Source organism: Chenopodium album, chromosome 13, assembly GCF_948465745.1.
Source record: "Chenopodium album chromosome 13, dcCheAlbu1.1, whole genome shotgun sequence".
Taxonomy (NCBI): domain Eukaryota; kingdom Viridiplantae; phylum Streptophyta; class Magnoliopsida; order Caryophyllales; family Amaranthaceae; genus Chenopodium; species Chenopodium album.
Window position 1 is genome coordinate 41,466,310 of NC_137846.1, and position 21,190 is coordinate 41,487,499.

Here is a 21,190-nt window from a genome sequence, read left to right on the forward strand (position 1 = left end):
ATTATTCGAGTACGGAAGTCGAAAATTTCCGAGATACACCGAACTTTGCCCGGATTATCGCAGAAAAATTGGCATCGCGGTTTTAAGTCTGTCTCCAGACGCTACTCCTTTTCGTCTGGCGCTACATCTTGTCGCCAGACGCTGCAGTTGTCAGCCGACGTTGATGTCTGTCGTCAGGCGACAGATATTCTGGAATGCGTTGGTCTTGAATTTTTCGCGCCGATTGTACTGAGTTGACTTGTCAATGCTGGGATGCGAAATTTGCAAAGATTAAAGTGGCTGCACCCTACAAGGGTTGCCTACGTATCCTTTCCTAAGGAATCAGGCCAAACGTAGCTCTCCTGAGTTATCCTACTCAAGTGATTATGGGTAGTACTTCTTAAGTTGGTCAAGATTTGTCATGTTTGAGAATTCATTGCCATCCATATCAGTTAGTTTTGCAGCACCTCCTAATATGATAGTTTTGACAATATATGGTCCAGACCAATTAGGTCTAAACTTGCCTCTTGGATCCAAAACATTTTTCCTTAATGTTTTTAACTCCAAAGTCCTACTTTGATGTTTCTTGTCTTGACTTTCTTGTTGAAGTGTCTAGCCATACGAGTTTGATAGCATTGAGTATGATGTAGAGCTTCTAGTCGTTTTTCATCGAGTAGAATTAGCTCCTCATATCTTGCTCTAGTCCATTCAACTTCATAGAGTTTACTTTCCAACGCAATGCGTAAGGAAGGTATGTTTAGCTCTACAAGTTGTACGGCATCCATTCCATAGACTAACGAAAATGGCGTATTTCCTGTTGATGAGCGTATTGACGTGCGATAACCCCAAAGAGCAAAGTGGAGTTTGTCAGGCCAATCCTTGTAATTTTCTATCATTTTCTCAATGATAGTCTTTAAATTTTTATTAGCTTCCTCAACTACACCATTTGCTTGAGGTCTGTATGGGGAGGAATGATGATATTAAATGCCATACTTTTGTAGCAATTCTTCACATTCTGCTTGAAAGTGAGTTCCATTGTCACTTATCATTTCATGTGGGACTCCATATCGACAAATAATGTTTCTTTCGATAAAGAGTGCTACATGTTTTACAGTGAGCTTTATGGAGATTGAAATATGTTCTTCTTTAGGTGACTAATAATACCCCTACGCCACATCCCTTTTGGTTTAAGGCTCCGTCAAAGTATAGAGTCCAAGTATCATCTTCTGTGACCATCAAGTCTTCGTCTGGAAAGTCATTCTCATGTATTGGTGTCGAATCTTTTATTGGGAAGTCCGCTAAGACGTCCGAGACCACATATCCTTTCATAACCTTTTGAGGCATGAATCTTACATCAAATTGGGTTAAATTGACTATCCATCTTGAGATTCGCCCATTTAGTGTAGATTTCTCGAAGAGATACTTAAGTGGGTCCATCCGAGACACTACGAAGACTGTGTGAACGAGCATGTAATGTCTTAACTTGGTTGTGGCCCACACTAATGCGAGGCACAATTTCTCAAGTGGTGTATAGCATATTTCATACTCGAGCATCTTTTTACTCAGATAGTAGATGGCATTCTCTTTTCCTTCTACTTCTTGTGCGAGCATAGCCCCCATTGTCTCCTTGATGACCGTTAAGTACAACCTAAGAGGGATTCCTGGGAGTGCTGGTGCTAATACAAAAGAATTAGCGAGATAGGCTTTGATCTTTTCAAAGGCTTTTTGGCACTCGTCGTCCCATATTATTGGCACATTCTTCTTGAGCTTCTTGAATATTGGTTCACATACTGTTGTTAATTTGGATATGAACCTACTTATATATTGCAACCGGCCAATGAATCCCCGAATTTGTTTTTCGGTTTTGGGCGGCGGCATTGACATGATTGCCTTGATCTTGGTTGGGTCTATCTCTATTCCTCTAGAGCTAATGACGTATTCCAAGAGTTTTCCTGAGGTGACTCCAAAAGCACACTTAGATGGGATTAACCTCATGTTGTATCTTTCAAAGAATTTTCTTAAGGCTACCAAATGTCCTAGGCGATCCTTTGATTTTACAATCATGTCATCTACATAAACTTCAACTTCCTTGTGCATTATGTCATGGAGTAAGGCAGTCGCTGCTCGTTAGTAAGTGGCACCCGCATTTTTCAACCCGAATGGCTTCACCGTGTAACAGTAAGTGCCCCAAGGTGTTATGAATGTCGTCTTCTCCATGTCTTCTTCTGCCATGAGGATCTGGTTATACCCCGGTATCCGTCCATAAACGAGAGAAGTGCGTGATTTGTTGTATTATCTACTAGAATGTCAACGTGTGGTAAAGGGAAGTCGTCCTTTGGACTTGCCTTATTTAGATCTCAATAGTCGACACACATTCTTACCCTTCCATCGTTTTTTGGAACTGGGACCACATTTGCGACCCATTCGGGGTATTTGGATACCCTGATAAAACCTATAATTATCTATTTTTGTACTTCTTATTTTATTTTAAGAGCTACGTCGGGTTTCATTCGACATAACTTTTGTTTTACAGGTTTCATTCCTGGAATTAATGGTATTGTGTGTTGATCTATTTCTCTATTTATTCCTGCCATATCTTCATATGACCAAGCGAATACATCGATAAACACTTTTAGTAGATTAATTAAATCGGTTCTTTCATCTTTACTAAGTGTTAGTCCGATTTTAACTTCTCTTTTAATGGTTGGATCTTTTGAGATATCAACCGTTTCAGTATCTTCAATTACTGGTGTTCTATTTTCAAGTGTTTCCATTGCTTTAATTATTTCTTTGTCATTTTCATTGTTAGTTAAGCAATGCTCGTCATCTTAGGTTAAAGAGTGACACGAGGAGTAAGCAAATGAAGACATATTATTAAACTTGGAAACCATTACATCAAATAAAGATATGTCCGATGGGACTTAACTACTGACTATTCTAGGAGATGGTGCTAAAACAGAAGAATTGGGGGAAGGTGCTATAGTTAGAGACTTAGAAGACTCAATAGGGGAAGACTCTGACTCGGACTCTGACTCAGATGAATCTTCGAACATTGGTCCTTGTCCTGTCGTTATGAAGATCTTTCTTCCACTTGGAGTAGTCACCTTCACGGTATTTCGCCATCCTTGAACTAGCCCTTCTGCTGGAGTGATAAGCTTAGAAGGATCAAAATTATCACTTTGTAGTACCGTTTGAATGAGCAAGGAGTAATCTTTAATGTATGTTGGCTCATTCTTCTCATGCCCAAAGAGAAGTCCCATGACATTGAAGTCAAAGCATGGAGGCGCTTTCTTCTTATGGACAGGAGTTGGGACATCATCTAGAAAGTTGCAATCCAAGAAGATTTCGAACCCAGGTTGTCTTATCCCATTCTTGACAAAGGGTTCAGGAAATTCATAGCATGGATAATCCTCTCCTTCTCTCATGAATTGTCCATTTAGGGTGAGAGGATAATGATCCATTGAGATTACTTTCTTCTGGGTACGAGCGTTCCTACGTGCATTTGCTTTTTCCCGGGCTCGCTTAAGGTCTTCTGGAATCGGTTCGAAACCAAGTCCAAAAGTGTCCAATTTAGGGAGGCCAGGTAGTCCCATTTGCTTTGCTATCCCTTTCTTGTTTCCAAGAGTCATTCCAGGAAAGTGTCCTTGTTTTCTAAGGATAGCATTTATTGTCATATTGGAATGGAGGTCATAGTGAAGAGGGGTCCTTTCATCTTCCTCGATTAAGGAGACCTCTTCGTTAAAGCCCCACAAATCTTCGTCATCTTCATCATGCTCCACATTTATGATTGGATTCTCGATGGCCTTGATTCTCATTAGTGAAGCATCAATCGTAATAGGGATTCCTCCCACTATGGCCTTCACTTGTTGATGAAGGGATGAAGGGACGGCCTTTAGGTCATGAAGCCAAGGGCGTCCCAACAACAAGTTGGAGGATGCTTTAATGTCTACCACTTGAAAAGTAGTAGCATGTTCTATGACTCCTGCCGTTACATTCATGGTGATGGTTCCAAGAGCTTGGCGGCGAGTGTTGTCGTAGGCTCTTATTCCCTGTGTAGATGGAGACAAGTCTTCATCTCTTATTCCCAACATTCTCGCAGTTCGGAGTGGACAGACATTAATTGATGATCCATTTTCTACAAGAGTATTTAGGACATTCATTCTCTTGCAGACTACTGTGAGATTTAAGGCTTTGTTATGTTTGTCACCCTCTGAAGGTAGATCCTTGTCAGAAAAGGTGATCAAATTGACGGGACTAGGAAGATCACTTGTGAGAAAGTAAACCAACCCCTCAGGAGTGGTTTCGGAATCTATTCCTATTTTATCTAAAGCATTCATCACTGCCATCCGTTGTTAATGGGATGTGGCTAAAAGTTTCCATACATTCATTTCGACTTTAGTCTTTTTCAGTTGCTTGACAACATCGTTGTCTTCTATGATGGGTATGGGAACTTGCTGAGTAGTAGGAATAGGTTGTTGTGCAGTAATAGGAGGTTGCATTCTCCCAGATCTTATGAGAACGTCTATGGGTGAATCTTCTTCATCCCAAATGTCCTCCACTGGATATATTGTGGCGAGTGGGGTTTCCTCCATATCCTTGAGGTAGACGTCCTCACTGTCCCAAAATCCATTAATGGTAGCATCTTTCTCTTGAGGAATTTGGACTAACTTTTTATTATCAATCAGTTTTTAAATTAAATCTTTGAATTTAAAACAATGTTCTATAGTGTATCCTCTTGATTGATGATATGGACAGTAGAATCTATCTTTCCTCTTTAGTGATTCAAATGGTCTCGGTTCGAGAGGTTTGATCTTGCCACTCTCGGAGAGCATTTTGAACATATTTGCATATGTGGTCCCAATTGGAGTGTAGGACTTATTGCTCCTTTTGGGTATTTCGACTACTTGGAGAGAAAATGGCTTCCTCTTAGTGTCTTTATAGGTGTCACCTTTTTATTGACATGTTTAATTTGTTCTAGTTTTGTGCGTTGAAGAACTTTTCTGCACATGCCTATTGTTTTCCCTATTATATATATGAGAAGTAAAACGTCTTCTTTAGTGGCCAGTTGTTGAATTGGGGCCCCATCACTCATGGCATCGAAAAAGATTTCCTCTTCTTCTTCAAAGGCATGAGTTTCTTTGACTGGTTTGATTAAAGATGATGGGTCAACACAATTTTCCTCATCAGAAATAGCCAAGGAGTCAGAAAGTGGTGCACTGTTGATGCTTGGCTTCTTGCTTGCAGGAGGCACTGGGAGTTTATTGTTATCAATCCAGTCTTGGATAGCTTCCTTTAGCTTCCAGCAATTCTCAGTAAGATGGCCCCTACCTTGATAGTCTTTGCAGTGTGCATTGGGATTCCAATTAGCCGTTCTCCTTTCGACTGGTGGATCCCCAAATGGTCGAATAGGAGTTATAAGACCTTTTGCATGAAGACGGTCAAATGCGGTGTCATAACTTATACCAATAGGAGTAAAGTTTCTCCTAAATGGTTTCTTTTGATTGTTCATAGTGAGGCAGATTAAAGGTGCTAACATTATTTGAGTGGGTGGTTTTGGAAGAAGAAGGATTGTCGTTCTTCTTTCCTTTCTAGCCACTGTTGGAGTTAGTGTTAGCAGCTTTTTGCTTTGCAAGGTCATCTTCAATATTATTTCCAATGTCATAAACGGCCTTGAAAGTATTCAAGTTGCTTTGGTATTTGAGATGTTTGGAATACTTTTCCTAGAGATTCTTTATGAATAATCTCACAGATTCCTTTTCAGTAGGTACCTCAATCAGTTTAGCAGAGGTTTCCTTCCACTTATTAAAGAAAGAATTAAAACCTTCATTCTCTTTTTGCTTAAGTATCTCAAGTTCCCTATGATCAGTTTCAACTTGAATATTACATTTATATCTATCAATAAAAGCGTTTACAATAGCATCCCAAGTAGAGGTTTTCTCTTTGTCAAGGGAAAAGAACCATTGTTGACAAACGGTTTCAAGAGATAGAGAAAACAATGAATGAAAGACTTTCCTATCAATCCCCTTGATATTCATTATGGTCTCGAAAGCCCTTAGGTGGAAATAAGGATTGTTTGTTGCCTTGAACCTAGGGATGTCATTGGCATTGAACTTCTACGGAAGAAGCTCCTTGTCCACTAGAACCCCTTGTGAGCTAATGCCCTGGAATCTATAGTCATTGGAGAGTTTGCCCAAGCTTTCTTGCATGAGCTCCATTTGTTGTTGCTTCACAGGGTCATTGATTTGAAAAGCCATGGTCTTTATCAATTCAGTTAAGTTGGCCACGTCCTTCCTAAGTTCGTTAACTTCTTCCTGAGACGTCGTTATCTTCTTAGCTTTTCTTTTCCGACTAACTGGTTTGTCAAAAAGTAGTATTTGAACAAAGGTGTTGTCCTTGATTAATCGCCCTTTCTTTCTTGACCAAGCGCTGTAAATTAAACCATTTATTTGTTTTAACGACTTGACTCAAATTGACTTTGACTTTATTGGTTTTAAAAACAAAAAAGCAAAAAATAGGGTGTATTTTTGAGGATCAATTAAGGGTTCAAACAAGTATGGTTTAATTGGAGGATTTAATATCCGACTTACCCCCCTAAAAAAATGACGGAAAATACGCGCATACAAGACTCTCTAGACATGGTCAAAATGTGACATATATATTAGGTGTGTGCTTTAATAGTGATTGTGAGTACATGCTTTGACTCTTGTATGAGACCATGGGACTATGTGCCTTAATTAAGGACTAAACATGACTATTGTCGTTAATAAATTGATTAAACCGATTAAGCAAATTGATTAATTAGACTCGTCATGAAGACTCGAGCAAAAACATGTACTGCCGTCGGACGACAGGACTGTCGCCAAACGCTAAGGATCAGCGCCAATCGACAACATTGTCGCCTGGCGCTAATCACTAGCGTGTGGCGCTACAATCCAAACCTCTGCGCCATTGCTGGAACATTGGTCTGGAACTATTTCCAGTATTTTAGCTCTAAGGGACAAGCCTAAAGTCGTACTAAGTCAAGTTTGATCAATTTATTTAGACTTTAATCATTTATTAATTAATTAATTAATTTAGCAAAGTCCGTTAGTCATTAATTAGTTCATTTAAACTCATTCACAAGTCAAACAAACGGTTAGTGTAAACACATATAGGTTATGCACGAGCAAATAATGCACAAGTAGTCAAATAGTCACAATATGATGCAATGAGTTTGTAACCTAACCATGGCTCTAGTTCTCTAAATTTCAAGATATGGTCAAAGAGGGTCCATGGTTATGAGTCCTGATGCACCGCGTGGAAGCCTTACCTTTGGAAGGGTTGGCGCGAGTGGATGGGACCCCGCGAGTTAAACTCGCTTCCACAGTTTGGTGAATTCAACAAACTCGGATGTACCCTTCGTTACCAAGAGCGTTCGATTGGGTAGATGGAGCATAAATCCCCAAAGGGTTATGGCCATACGTAGAACACATATGGGTTTCAGAAAAAAGGGAAAAACTCAATTAGGAAGTAAAACCGAGCAAACAGTATTAGAAACTAGTCGAAGCAAGAAGGTAGATTTCTGGCTCGGTATTGGAAGAATTTAGCGCGAGAAAATAGCGTCTGTCTCAAGACGATGCCTCTGTCGCCAGACGACAAGTACTGTCGCCAGGCGAGAGAGCCATCACTCGGCGATGACGCTGTTTTCTCAACGCTAATTCCTACATGCCTCGGCAGCTTTCTGTTCTTGAATTTTCCAATTTTTCGCAGTGTTATTTCGACTTTAGTTGTGAAAGATATTTCCCTAATTTCCTACGTGTAAGAATCCTATGTTTTTGACGCATTTCGGATGGTCTTTCCAATGCGGACCTTTTTATGCATATGCCACAATGTTAATCAAAATTACGCACATGAAATACTTAGAACTTTTCGAGTCTCATCCACTCATTCTAAATCATTGCCAAAATAAATTTTAGGAATTAAAATAGAAATCCTCCCCGGTGGAGTCGCCAAAAAACTGTAGGGAATTTTTCAAGCATCCCACACTTGAGCCCCACTGTGATCATACACTTAAGCATGGTGGCGTCCAAAGGGAAGGAAGCTAGAGTAAAAGAGTCGCCAACAAGTTTTAGGAACTTGTAAACCGTTCACAGGGTGAAGGTTACACCCCTTAACGATCCAGGAGATCATTAACTCCAATAGGTCTGGAACCATGACTGGAAGTTCGGGGATGAAGGTACAAATCCAACCTAAAAGAGATTGAACCTGCCCTAATAATAGGCCTCTACTTTATTCTTCTCATATTCATGTGTGCTTTCTGACTAACATGCAATCATTAGTTTAACCCTAAACCTGTTTAATCTATGTTGGTTGAAATTTAATGCACTAACAAATCTATTATTGGCGATCACTTGAATTATAATCATATTAGCCTAAACAATATTATTAATTATCTTATTAAGCATGATGACAAGTACAAATTCCCTTTAAACATTCACAAAAGGCGTAATCAAGCAATAACAATAATATCAAGCAACATAATTACAATCATCATCAATCATAATCTCAATAAAGCATGATAATTATAGCAAGATCCTAGGCATGATATGACATGATACTAGGAATTAACAAAATAATCTAAGCATGATTTCTGTATCAAAAGATTAATAAAAGAAATTACTTACTTCGATGTCTCGTATCTCTTTCTAATAACAAAATACACGCGTTAGTAACTTCAAGGGAAATAACAAACAAACAATTAAATCAAATAATTGAAATAAAGATTTGGGACCAAACCCTCAGAAATTATCAACCTTTCACGTCTAGGTCGAAGGCAACTTCGAACTTGGCTAGGTGTGTCCAAGACTAATGTATGCAAAATTTTGTGAGGGGAAGGTTTAGAAGAAGAATAGAGGGAGAGAAAGCTTCTAGCTTTAGAGAGATTGTTGATGGTTGATGATTGATGATGATAGAAAATGGGGAGATACGACCCCTATATATAGAAAAATAGTCCGAAAACAAATCAAGTCCTATTTGGAATAAAACTGGCATCTGTCGCCGGACGATAGGATTAGCGCCAGGCGACAGACATTGTCGTTTGGCGCTAATTAAAAGATAAAACGCGCTTTGTACGGAATCCTCTTCTTAATATGATTAAGTAGAAAATTCCGTGTTTATCAAATTAAAATCAGGTTTATCATAAAACACTTATTTTATTCCAAATAAAACAATCCTAATAACTTTAGGAATAATAATTAATAGGCCCTCCTTTAGATTATTGGGCCGCATGTAAAATTCATTTCGAGCCCAATTTAATATTTAGACCATAACTTCCTCATTATTCATCGGAATTGGGCTTATAATAAGTCGTTGGAAAGCTCTACTCGAGCCCAATCCAACTACACTATTATTGGACCCTCATCATGGACCAAACTAAATTGGACTGGCTATTTTCATAAATAGAGTATGAAAAGAAATGTTTTCAAAAACAGAAAGAGAGATATTTTAATAAAAACATCCACATCACTAGGCTTTTCACACTTTCACCTCGTTCGACAATCAAATGACGTGAAAGGTGATCATCATTGGGCTTGGTTTTGGGGAGACACATTGGGTGTCTACAAGTGCCGCCTATAATTGGAAATTAAAATAAAATACAAGTGTAGACACTTAAATGTGTCTCCCCAAAACCAAACCCAGTGATGAATACCTTTCACATCAGTTGATTATCGAATGGAGTGAAAGTGTGAAAAGTCTAGTGATGAGGTTGTTTTTATTAAAATATCTCTCTTTCTGTTTTTGAAAATATTTCTTTTTATACTCTATTTATGATAATAGCCAGTCCAATTTAGTTTGATCCATGATAAGGGTCTAATAATAGTGTAGTTTGATTGGGCTCGAAAAGAGCGTTCCAACGATATATTATAAGCCCAATTCCGATGAATAATGAGGTAGTTGTGGTCAAAATACTAAATTGGGCTCAAAATGAATTTTATATGTGGCCCAATGATCTAAAGGAAGGCCTATTAATTATTATTCCTAAAGTTATTAGGATTGATTTTAATCTTCTAGAATATCTAGAAGGTTCTTTTAAATTCTAATAGAATTAGGATTGATAATTATTATTTTAAAGAGTGTTATTTGGAATAAAATAAGTGTTTATGATAAATCTGATCTTAAAATTGTTTAACGCGGATTCTAATTACTTAATTATATTAGGAAAAGGATTCCGTACAAAGTGCGTTTTATCTTTTAATTGTCGCCAGACGACAGAACCAATTTTATTCCGATTCGAATTCTTACTCTTTCTATCGGTTTTCGGACTGTTTTTTATAAATAAGGTCCTAGACCTCCGTTTTCAAATCACCCAGAAACCATCTAATTCTATTCTTTCTCTCTCTAAAAGCTAGAAGCTTATTCTCTCTATTCTTTTTCTAAACCTTCCCTCATACAAAATTCTGCATACATTAGTTCGAGACACACCTAGCCAAGTTCGAGTGATGATAAAGCACAAGACACGAGGCGAGCTTCAACAACAAGATTTCGTGACTCTTTTTTCTATTTCTTCGATTCTTCCTTTCCCCCAATAAGTCTAGCATAGGCACCTTTTATTTTCCTTAGATTTATTTTGTAGGATTTTTCTTTTTTCCTTTTAATAAATGAGCATTTCTTTTCTTGCATATGATCATTGCATCCCATTCTAAAAAAAATATTAATAAAAAAATTTTAAAAAAAATCCATGCCGAACTAAGCACAAGGTATACCAATGATTTGAGGCACCCCTTGTAGCCTATCATATCACCTTCAAATATACAATCATTTCTTGACAAACCACTTTGAGCCTCGTCTAACGATAGTCCTTTATTTTTTCAACCCACATCTACCTAACCTTGGGAAGGGATGGTGTGCAACTTATGCAAATACAAAAGCTTGAGTGATTTTACCTAGATCTCAAAAAAAAAAAAATTCAAAATAAGCAAAAAATATAAAAGTGTGCATAAGGGCAAGTGTTCCAATGTCTTTGATATGAACACGTCTCAGATTGCGTCTCTTATCGAGTGCTCGGTACCGTGCCTGAGAAACATGAATGCCAAGTGAGTGATAGACCGCATGATCAGGATTGCCCACGCTTATAAAAAAGAGATTTGAATTTGAAAAAATAATAAAGCAAAAAAGAGAGAGCAAAATATAAACAAAAGAGAGTTAAAAAGTGAGGAAACCTCAAGCATAAAAATATAAAGATTTCAAAAGCAAGGTTGCACACCTTGGGGGCTTATCTAGAGTCTTGAGCCTTTAGCCTCTTTCTTCTTTAACTTATAGCCTAACCACGTTACAACCCTCAAAAGACCTCTTTGAGGTATACACACACTTGTGCGAGGTTCGGCTAGAGCTACGTTTGGCCTGATTCCTAACGGATACGTAGGCAACCTCAAATTAGGGTGCGACCGTAATAAAATGCATTCATTCATATATACATTCATGCATGATCATATCAAGGGATTTCCTATGCTCATCCCTATCCAATTAGAGCTAGACTTGGGGGCTTGATCCCTACATCATTAGCTTACCTAGCCTAAGAGTCACCATCATTTGACTCTTCTTGAAATAATATTTTTCCATACCGTTAGCCTTTGCAGCCTAGCTTTAGTGTCACTTTCACACACATCACAGATACATAGAGAAATAATCCTCCCCTTAGGAACCTTTTGTCATGAAATCTCAACACGACGTTGAAGCATGCCTCGTCATCTTAGAGTCCTTCATCACTCACTCATCACTGCATCACAAAGTATGAAGTGCTTATCCTCCATGCCTAAGTTACCTAAATACTTGCATCATCAAGTCAACAATTGAGATAGCCTAGGATGAACTAATCCTTTGCACTATGAGATACAACATTAACACATGCGTTTGACTAAGTTCATTCAACATGCACCTCAAACACTTCACTCCTTTCTTTTTGCGTCTTTCTTTCTCGGGAGAAAGTCGGTACCCTCCACAAAAATGACGAAATTTTTTTTCTTTTCTACATTTTGAGTCAAGTATATCACAATACAATGCACACACGAGTCATGCACATTGAGTCATGTCATGTCATATCACATCAAGTTGAGTCTAACACACGTGTCAATCACCTTAAGTCATGCTAAGTCATATGTGGTCTTGCACATTAAGTTGAGTAACACCGAGCCTTAGATCAACCCTAAGATAATTATAAACATGAGCAAAGTCATATAGTCCAAGAATATAGATGCAGGTACAATCACATGCAATTGGATTGAGCACAAATGAATGAGCAAAAAATCTCGGACTTAGATTAAAGCACAATGCAGAAGGATGCACCCCGGCACAGGACGATACACCTTAGCGCATCACAATACTCTTTGACGCGGCGCGACAGACCTGTCGCTGCGCGACGGCTTTGATTTTTTCGCGCCGGCCTTCGATGGTCTCACGACTTTGATTTCAAGCCTTTTGAAGAACATTTGAGCAATTGATAGATATTTGATTAGTAGTCGGCCCGATTACAATCTTGATTGATGATCAAATTATCGATTGCATATTGATTAAGAGAATTTGAAAACTGATTTGAGTGGTGATTGATTATAATCACAAAGGATCCCTAGGATGGAGATTTCTACAGAGATTGACTTGAAGATCGAAGAATCTTAAGATAAAGTTCTTCCCAAAGCTAGAAAGGTCGATTACTCCTAAAAGTAAGGACAAGAAGATTTGAAGATTCAAGATGAAGAAGCTTTCAATAGAAGGCTCCAAAAGAGTCTCTCGCTTAGATTTGAGAAGGACAGTTCGAGATGAAACGGCCTTCGATAGCTTTCACTATGATTGGGGAAGTTATTATTTGATTTGAGAAAAGAACGATTCGAGATGAAACGGTCTTTAATAGCTTTTGCTAGGATGGTGGAAATTATCACTAGATTTGAGAAGGTCGCACGAGATGGGCGGTCTTCGACGACGTTCGCTAAGATTGTGGAGGTTGTCACTTAGATTTGAGAAGATGGCACGAGATGGGCGGTCTTCGACAACGTTCTCTAAGATTGTGGAGGTTGTCACCTAGATTTGAGAAGATGGCACGAGATGGGCGGTCTTCGACAACATTTGCTATGATTGGGAAGGTTGTCACCATGATTCAAGAAAATAGCTCGAGATGTAGCAGCAATGATAGACGGTGTTCCCTATGATGTGGAAGATTGTCACAGCAACCCTAAAGATAGCTACAAGCAGCAGTCTTCGACGATGTCCCAAGGTAAAGAGGAGATTGTCTATAACGGCGAGGCACAGCCGTGGCGAGGCGCTGCCACAACCCTTGAAGATGGCGAGGCACAGTCACCTTCGACGATGTTCCCTAGGATGTGGAGGATTGACATAAGCAGTTAAAGATGGTTACAAGCAACGATCTTCGACGATGGCATTCACGAGGCACTGTGGAGGTTGTCACAACAAATAATGCAACAAGAATCGGTTACTTTAGAGACGTGTGCTCGACAATGTAAGATACGCGTTTCTTAACTCTTTTATCTGTTTAACTAATGCTAGTTTGCATGTATCGGCATTACAAGAATGATTTAGGATCGCAGAACGTTCTGAATCATTCTCCATCCCTATCGCTCTTTGACTTTCATTTTCGAAACTTACGTTTCTCCAAACTCAGTCAAAGTGGGGGCTTGTGTAGACACTCAAATGTGTCTCCCCAAAACCAAACCCAGTGATGAATACCTTTCACGTCACTTGATTATCGAATGGAGTGAAAGTGTGAAAAGTCTAGTGATGCGGTTGTTTTTATTAAAATATCTCTCTTTCTGTTTTTGAAAATATTTCTTTTTATACTCTATTTATGATAATAGCCAGTCCAATTTAGTTTGATCCATGATAAGGGTCCAATAATAGTGTAGTTTGATCGGGCTCGAAAAGAGCTTTCCAACGATATATTATAAGCCCAATTCCGATGAACAATGAGGTAGTTGTGGTCAAAATACTAAATTGGGCTCAAAATGAATTTTATATGTGGCCCAATGATCTAAAGGAGGGCCTATTAATTATTATTCCTAAAGTTATTAGGATTGATTTTAATTTTCTAGAGTCTCTAGAAGGTTCTTTTAAATTCTAATAGAATTAGGATTGATAATTATTATTTTAAAGAGTGTTATTTGGAATAAAATAAGTGTTTATGATAAATATGATCTTAAAACTATTTAACGCGGATTCTAATTACTTAATTATATTAGGAAAAGGATTCCGTACAAAGCGCGTTTTATCTTTTAATTGTCGCCAGACGAAGAACCAATTTTATTCCGATTCGAATTCTTACTCTTTCTATCGGTTTTCGGACTATTTTCTTAGAAATAGGGTCCTAGACCTCCGTTTTCAAATCACCCAGAAACCATCTAATTCTATTCTTTCTCTCTCTAAAAGCTAGAAGCTTATTCTCTCTATTCTTTTTCTAAACCTTCCCTCATACAAAATTCCGCATACATTAATTCAAGACACACCTAACCAAGTTCGAAGTTGCCTTCGCCCTAGACGTTAAAGGTTGATAATTTCTGAGGGTTTGGTCCCAAATCTCTATTTCAATTATTTAATTTAATCGTTTGTTTAATATTTTTCTTGAAGTTACTAACTTGTGTATTTTGTTATTAGAATGAGATACGAGGCATCCAAGTAAGTAATTTAATTGTTATTATTTTGATATAGAAATCACGCTTTGATTGTTTTGATTCCTAGTATCATGTTAGGATGTTTTATTGCTTCCTAGTATCATGTTTACGGTAATAACTAAGATTTCTAATATCATGTATAGTTGCTTCCTATTCTTTCCTTCTATCATGTTAGTATCATGTTAGGGCTAAAGCTTTGATCTTTAATGTTTAGTGACATGATAGGATTTGTTATTAATCTTGTTAGTATCATGCCTAGGATCTTGCTAATAATATTATGCTTTATTGAATATTATTATGATAATGATGATTTTTATTATGTTGCTTGATATATTATTGTTATTTCTTGATCACGCCTTCTCTTGCATGTTTAAAGGAAATTTGTACTTGTAATCACGCTTAATAAGATAATTAATAATCTTGTTTAGGTTAATATGATTATAATTCAAGTGATCGCCAATAATAGATTTGTTTGTGCATTAATATTCAACCAACATAGATTAACCAGGTTTAAGGTTAATCTATTGATTGCATGTTGGTCAGAAAGTGCTGTGTTTGTGCTCCCCCCGTGGGTTGGGGGTCGCATCCTTCGAAAGTCCGAATTCAAGGTTTGGGTGAATTCGATTTTCTCAGTTGCCTTGTCGCGTGAGAAACTTTTTTCGAAAATATGAGAAGAATAAAGTAGAGGCCTATTTTTAGGGCAGGTTCAATCTCTTTTAGGTTGGATTTGTACCTTCATCCCCGAATATCCAGTCATGGTTCCAGACCACTATGGAGTTAGCGATCTCCTAGATCGTGAACGGGTGTAACCTTTATCCAGTGAACGGTTTACAAGTTCCTAAAACTTGTTGGCGACTCTTTTACTCTAGCTTCCTTCCCTTTGGACGCCCCCATGCTTAAGTGTATGATCACAGTGGGGCTCAAGTTTGAGATGCTTGAAATATTCCCTACAACAAGGTAACTAGAACAAGCGGTACATACCTAACCCTTGGCTGCAAGTTCAGCCCTTTGTTTCTCCGCCTTGTCCTTGCGAATCTGAACTGCAGAACGTTTGGGGGTTTTATATTACGAAACCATGTTCCTACCCGTCTCTGCAAATAAACATTTGTCAAGTACATACAAAAGAACAAAAGTTAAACTAACAAAGAAGCACTACAGCCGGCATAATAACTGTCGGGTGCACGATTAACGTACGTCTATCAAACATTGTACTAAGACCGCAGGTGAACAAAAACGCCTCATCTCTCCACCATTGGTGCTTAGGTATCCAGTTCTTTGGGACACTTATTGGTTCCCCGGTTGAGAGGGTGTCTGTTTCAAGTTCAAAAAAACCCTGCCTCTATGATCTTTTCATAGTCCTCATCTAGGATAGCAGGGAATTTACACTTTTGACCTAGAAGGTCAGGCTTCCTATTGTACCATCTGTACTCACGGTTCTCTCTCTTCTTAGAGGAAGATACCAGATAAAAGCGCTCCTTCCAATTATCCCACTTAGACAGCTTGTCTAAGGTCGTTTGGTATTTGGGGTATGTGGTAAGAGTGTACCACGCTCGCCAACCGCCTGGGCTTCGACTGAGGTAATGCATGTGTGCAAACGCCTCCCAGCTGGGGTGGAGCCCTTGCCAATCTCAAGCGGCGATATAGCTTAGAATGTTGTCCTAGGATTTTGGAGTCAACTGCCATACGCCCAGGCCATATCCTTGAAGGATGGCTTTTACTACATCATGAAGAGGGAAACGGAGGCCGGCTAAGAATGCCGCCTCATAACAGCTGAAATAGCGGTCGACGTTTATTTGTTCGTCTTCCCAGGCAATGGTGCCTAATTCAGGCAGCACCCGGATGTTGAATCCGCCTCTAAGAGGGTACTTGAGCTTAAAATTGTTTAAACCCTTCTCCATAGCAGCTCTATCCTTGGCTGACACATGGATCTCAGCCGGGTTGTTCTTCTCTTTCCATTTTTTGCGTTCTTCCACCTCGCTGTCCTCAAGCGGGGGAAGGTCATCATCACTGCTATCCTCAGAGTTTGACCCAGAGGTGGTGCTACCCCCGTCTCTCTCCTGAGAACCCTCTTGATCAGAACCAGAGGCGGAGGCGGCCTCTTCCCCGTCTCCACCTTCAGCCTCCATCTCTTGCACATTGTCATTGGAGATGGTCTCTTCCCCGTCTCCACCCTCAGAGTCAGCTAAAATCCCACTACTTGGAGTTCTGGGGATCCTAGAAGGGGAGTAATCTCCAGCATCAATTGGCATGTCCTCCCCCTCAACCGGAGTGACTTCATCAGACGGTACCTCCAAAGTACCGTCTCTCATTTGTCGTCTGGTGGCCGTCTGTTTAGTTCGAGCCATTGTGTCATGCACAGACACAAAGATGGTCGATTTTGGGGATGTACAAGACTGCTCCATACACCAAGAGCCGGCACCCCCAGTCCTAGACTCAGCCATACCAAGAGACCGGCTGACTATTGACCTAGGCTATGTCGTGTGTGTTGTTGATGAATCTGTGTATTGAATGTAAATGCACAAACAAAAAAAGCAAGAATGAGCTGAAAAGGGTAGAGACGGTACCTTACAATTAGACTCTGAAAAGGATCAAGCGTTGACCGGCTGCAGCAAGCGGGCTGGAAGTGTTCTGCTTGACTATAATACAAGCGAGGTTAACCGGCTGGGCAGGCGAGCTAGAAAAAGGGGGGTTGTTTGTGATTAACGCAGGCGGGTCTCAAACTTTCTCTTTCTCTAGAATTTTTGAAAACATCCAAAATGAGAGGGGTAAAAGATGTATTTATAGAGGGGTAATTTCAGGGGCATTCCCGTAATTTCCCCAAAATGTGAATGGTTAAAATTCACAGTTAAATTCATTCAATCAGTGGTAGAGTGACATGTGTCACAGATGCCACGTGGTGTGCCACGTCACATCTGTGAGAGGCAAATGTTTTGGGTAAAAATTACCCATGCCACGTGGTCCAGCCAGTAGACGACACGTGACAGCCCAAGATAAGGCCAAAGTGGACCTATCCCTATTTGACACGTGGCGCTCCCAAAATTCGGGAAAAAGGACGGTCTTCAGGGCCTAAATCCCGGGAAAGCCGCAATGCGGCGCAACCCATCAAGATTAGGTCAGAATGACCCAATCAGGGGCACATTTACCAATGACTCTATAAATAGGGAGATTCCCCCCATTTTGGGGCACCTACAATTCATTTATTAAAGAAAAACAACCCTACATTCTCTCACATCGGAGAAAACACCTAATCTCGGAATCCGACAAGATCTCACTTTTACCTTTTTCGCACCTTTTCATCTTCTACGACCAATACTAACTTGATCGTCGGAGGCGGAGCTCCTACCAACCAGAGTCTCCGTGTTTTGCAGGTACATAGCGCCGGACCAGTCTTGGTGACGTAACTCTCCTGAGGGACCAAGAAACACCCAAAACAGTAGGTATAATAAATAAAGTCAAATTTTAAGGCATGTTAGTCACACAAAATGAAATTATGTCATGGAGATATAATAATTTATATAAGGTAGGTTTGAGTACCGAAGTTGCACTACGTACCAATCATAGTGGGAATTGAATCCACTCACATATCAAAACCGTCATAGTTCAGACAAGTACCATCTCTTAAATAACCAATTTCATTAGGTTTTTTAATTTGGGTAGTTGACTTAAGCATCATTTTTGTAAGTGGAATTTTAGTGATCTTTGACGGATTCACTCATAAAAGTAAAATGAACCACCTTGGTTGAGGCAAATCACCCCGATTATTGATTACCAAAAATGTCTTTTGAACAAGACAATTAACAAATGTGTCCCAATTGACGACTTTTTTAGTGGGTCAAGGTATTTTTTTGGAGTGAAACGATAAGCATTCATTATATAATCTCACTTTGGGTTTAAAATCACTCGAGGGTAATTTTTGTAATGTTTCAAGGGTTATGCGTTTAGGATAATGGAATTAGCCAAATAAAACACGACACCTGTCAAGGCTTTACTTCCAAATACAAGGGAATAATAATTAAACTATTTAATCATATTCGATTGTCAATTAATTGACAGGATAAAGTTGTATCACCTAATAAAAAATAGTTCCTAAGTCCTCTAGCTAAAGCAGATAGGGAATTAGGGTCGAACCACAGGGAAAAAAGTCAATTTATTCCTAATTAATTAAAATAATCGAAATTATTAAGTAACCAAATTGTTGTTGTAAGAAGAATTAAACTAAGGAGATTAAGGTAGGGGAAATCAAATAATAAAAGCTTAGGGCATAGGTTCACTAATAAATAATAATCCAGGGTAAAACACAATAATCAATCATCAATGCATCAATTAATCAAATCATAAAGGGCTTCGCTACGTATTACAATCACATAATTAATCTACCAGTATTAAATCGCATCTCTCGAATCTTGACTTAACCATTTATAAATTAACATGCCTATTGAAACTAAGCCTAAACATCAATTCTCATTTCTCGAATCTCAAATCAATATTGCATAACTCATAAAATTAAATCAGGCCTAATCTAATTGCATAGCATTGAATAAATCAATAGGAAATTAATCAAGCATTGACAATTAACAATAATAAATTACCCTTTCATATTATTTATGGATCCCTACAACCCTAGAAACAAAACTACTCACACATGATAAAATCTAAACTAATTAAAACAATTAAGCAAAACATGATGTATCAAAGCAATTAAATTACTAAAAATAAAAGGAGAAGAAATCGTTACCCAAATTAACGGAAATAATGAATTGTATAAAGCCAAGAGTTGTAGAGAGAGAAACAAGAGAGAAGTCTAAGCTTAAAACTAAGTAAGAGAGAATAATGAAAGAGAGATAATCGTATCAAAACTAAACAAAACGTATACACAAAGCTTAAAAATCCTAATTAGAAACTAAGTAGAAAATGACAAAACTTCTTTCCAAAACACACGCCCGGTCAGGGCCTATCTCGCCCGGGCGGGCCCACCTTTTCTCGATGGGGATCTTCTCTCGCGCCTGGTCGGGCACGAGCATGATTCTTCTTCTCAGCCTCGCCCGGTCGGGCGCGCCTTCGGGCGGATCATCACTCGATTAGGCGAGCTCTTGGGCAAGACTTTGGACTTCGTTTTGGGCTAACAACTCGGCTCAAACCGGATTTCCTCTTTGAGGCTTTATAACTCGGTCCGTTACCTCATTTCTTCAATGTCAAGCCCTTAATCATCAGTTCGATGATTCTAACCGGCCTTGGGCTATAAAAGATTGTCAAGACCCTCTAACGCTTGTAGTGACTCCAATAATTCCAGGAAAATGCACCAAATCTGCAATTTCCTATAAAATAATACCAGAACTACGAAAACGTTAGAAAGCACATATTAGTAATAAAAGTGGCTCTAAAGAGCCAAAAATACTCCTAATTATGACCAAGGGATGGGGGTAAATCACTATATAAAATAGACATATCATTAATCCATCGGGAAATTACAATGTGATAGGCTTATTTTTTATAGAGATGGAAAATTATTACAACCTTATACATCTAAATAATTAATCTTAACCTCATGTTTGGAAATGAGGTCATTACCTTATATTAATTATCATTAATTATCTAAACTAACATGCAATATTATGATTCATTCTTGTGTAACGAAAGGGTTTGAAATAAAATGTTCATAAAATTATAAAAGATTTTTATTTCTAAAATCGTCTGAAAATAAGTTTAAAGTTTCTTAAGACGTCTTTTATTTCTAAAGTCATCTTAAAACTCTTTTGTTTCTAAAATCATCTTTAGATAAGATTAAAATTCTAAAAAAACTCTTTTATTTCTAAAATCATTTTAAAATAAATTTAAAGTTATAAAAAAAAAAGGTCTTTTATTTCTAAAGTCATCTTTAGATAAAATTAATTTTTTTTTTTTTTTTGTAAAGAGCATTTAACAATTAAAACTATAAGTTTAAATTACATAATATAGTGTAAAATAGGTTTCATGACACCATTCATTTCTTAAAATAATTTAGTGCAATTTTGATAGTTCTTTTAAAAAGAATTCAAAGTAAAAACGTGCCCTTTTTATACTTAAACAGCTTGAACGAGAAAATTCATAATAAATCATATAAAAATTGCAAAAATTATTGTGAGGTACGGTTGGAGAGTTTTTGAAAAATCCTATAATTTGAGCTAAAGAATAGGAGCTGATTAAGAACATAAGATGTGTTAATTTCGCGAACTCTAGAACGTTGTAAATTACTCCTTGCTCTTATTAACCTTTTACATAAACTCTTACTTCCTTAGGTCTTTATATTAAGGATAAAGATAAAATGCAAATGCAATTAACCCCCATTTTCTCCCATATCCTATCACCTAGCCAGTAAGCTTGGCTTTCTAATATGGAATAATGAAAGATTTGGGCTAATTTAGCACATAATATCTCTATTACTCCTATTGGTAATATCACATGGAAACAAACACATTAGTTAGTATAATAATAATAATAATTAAGAAAATTGAGTAAAGAAAAAGCATAATACCTTGAGCTAGATGTAGCTATTTTTTTTATAACACCTTGGTCTTACCAAA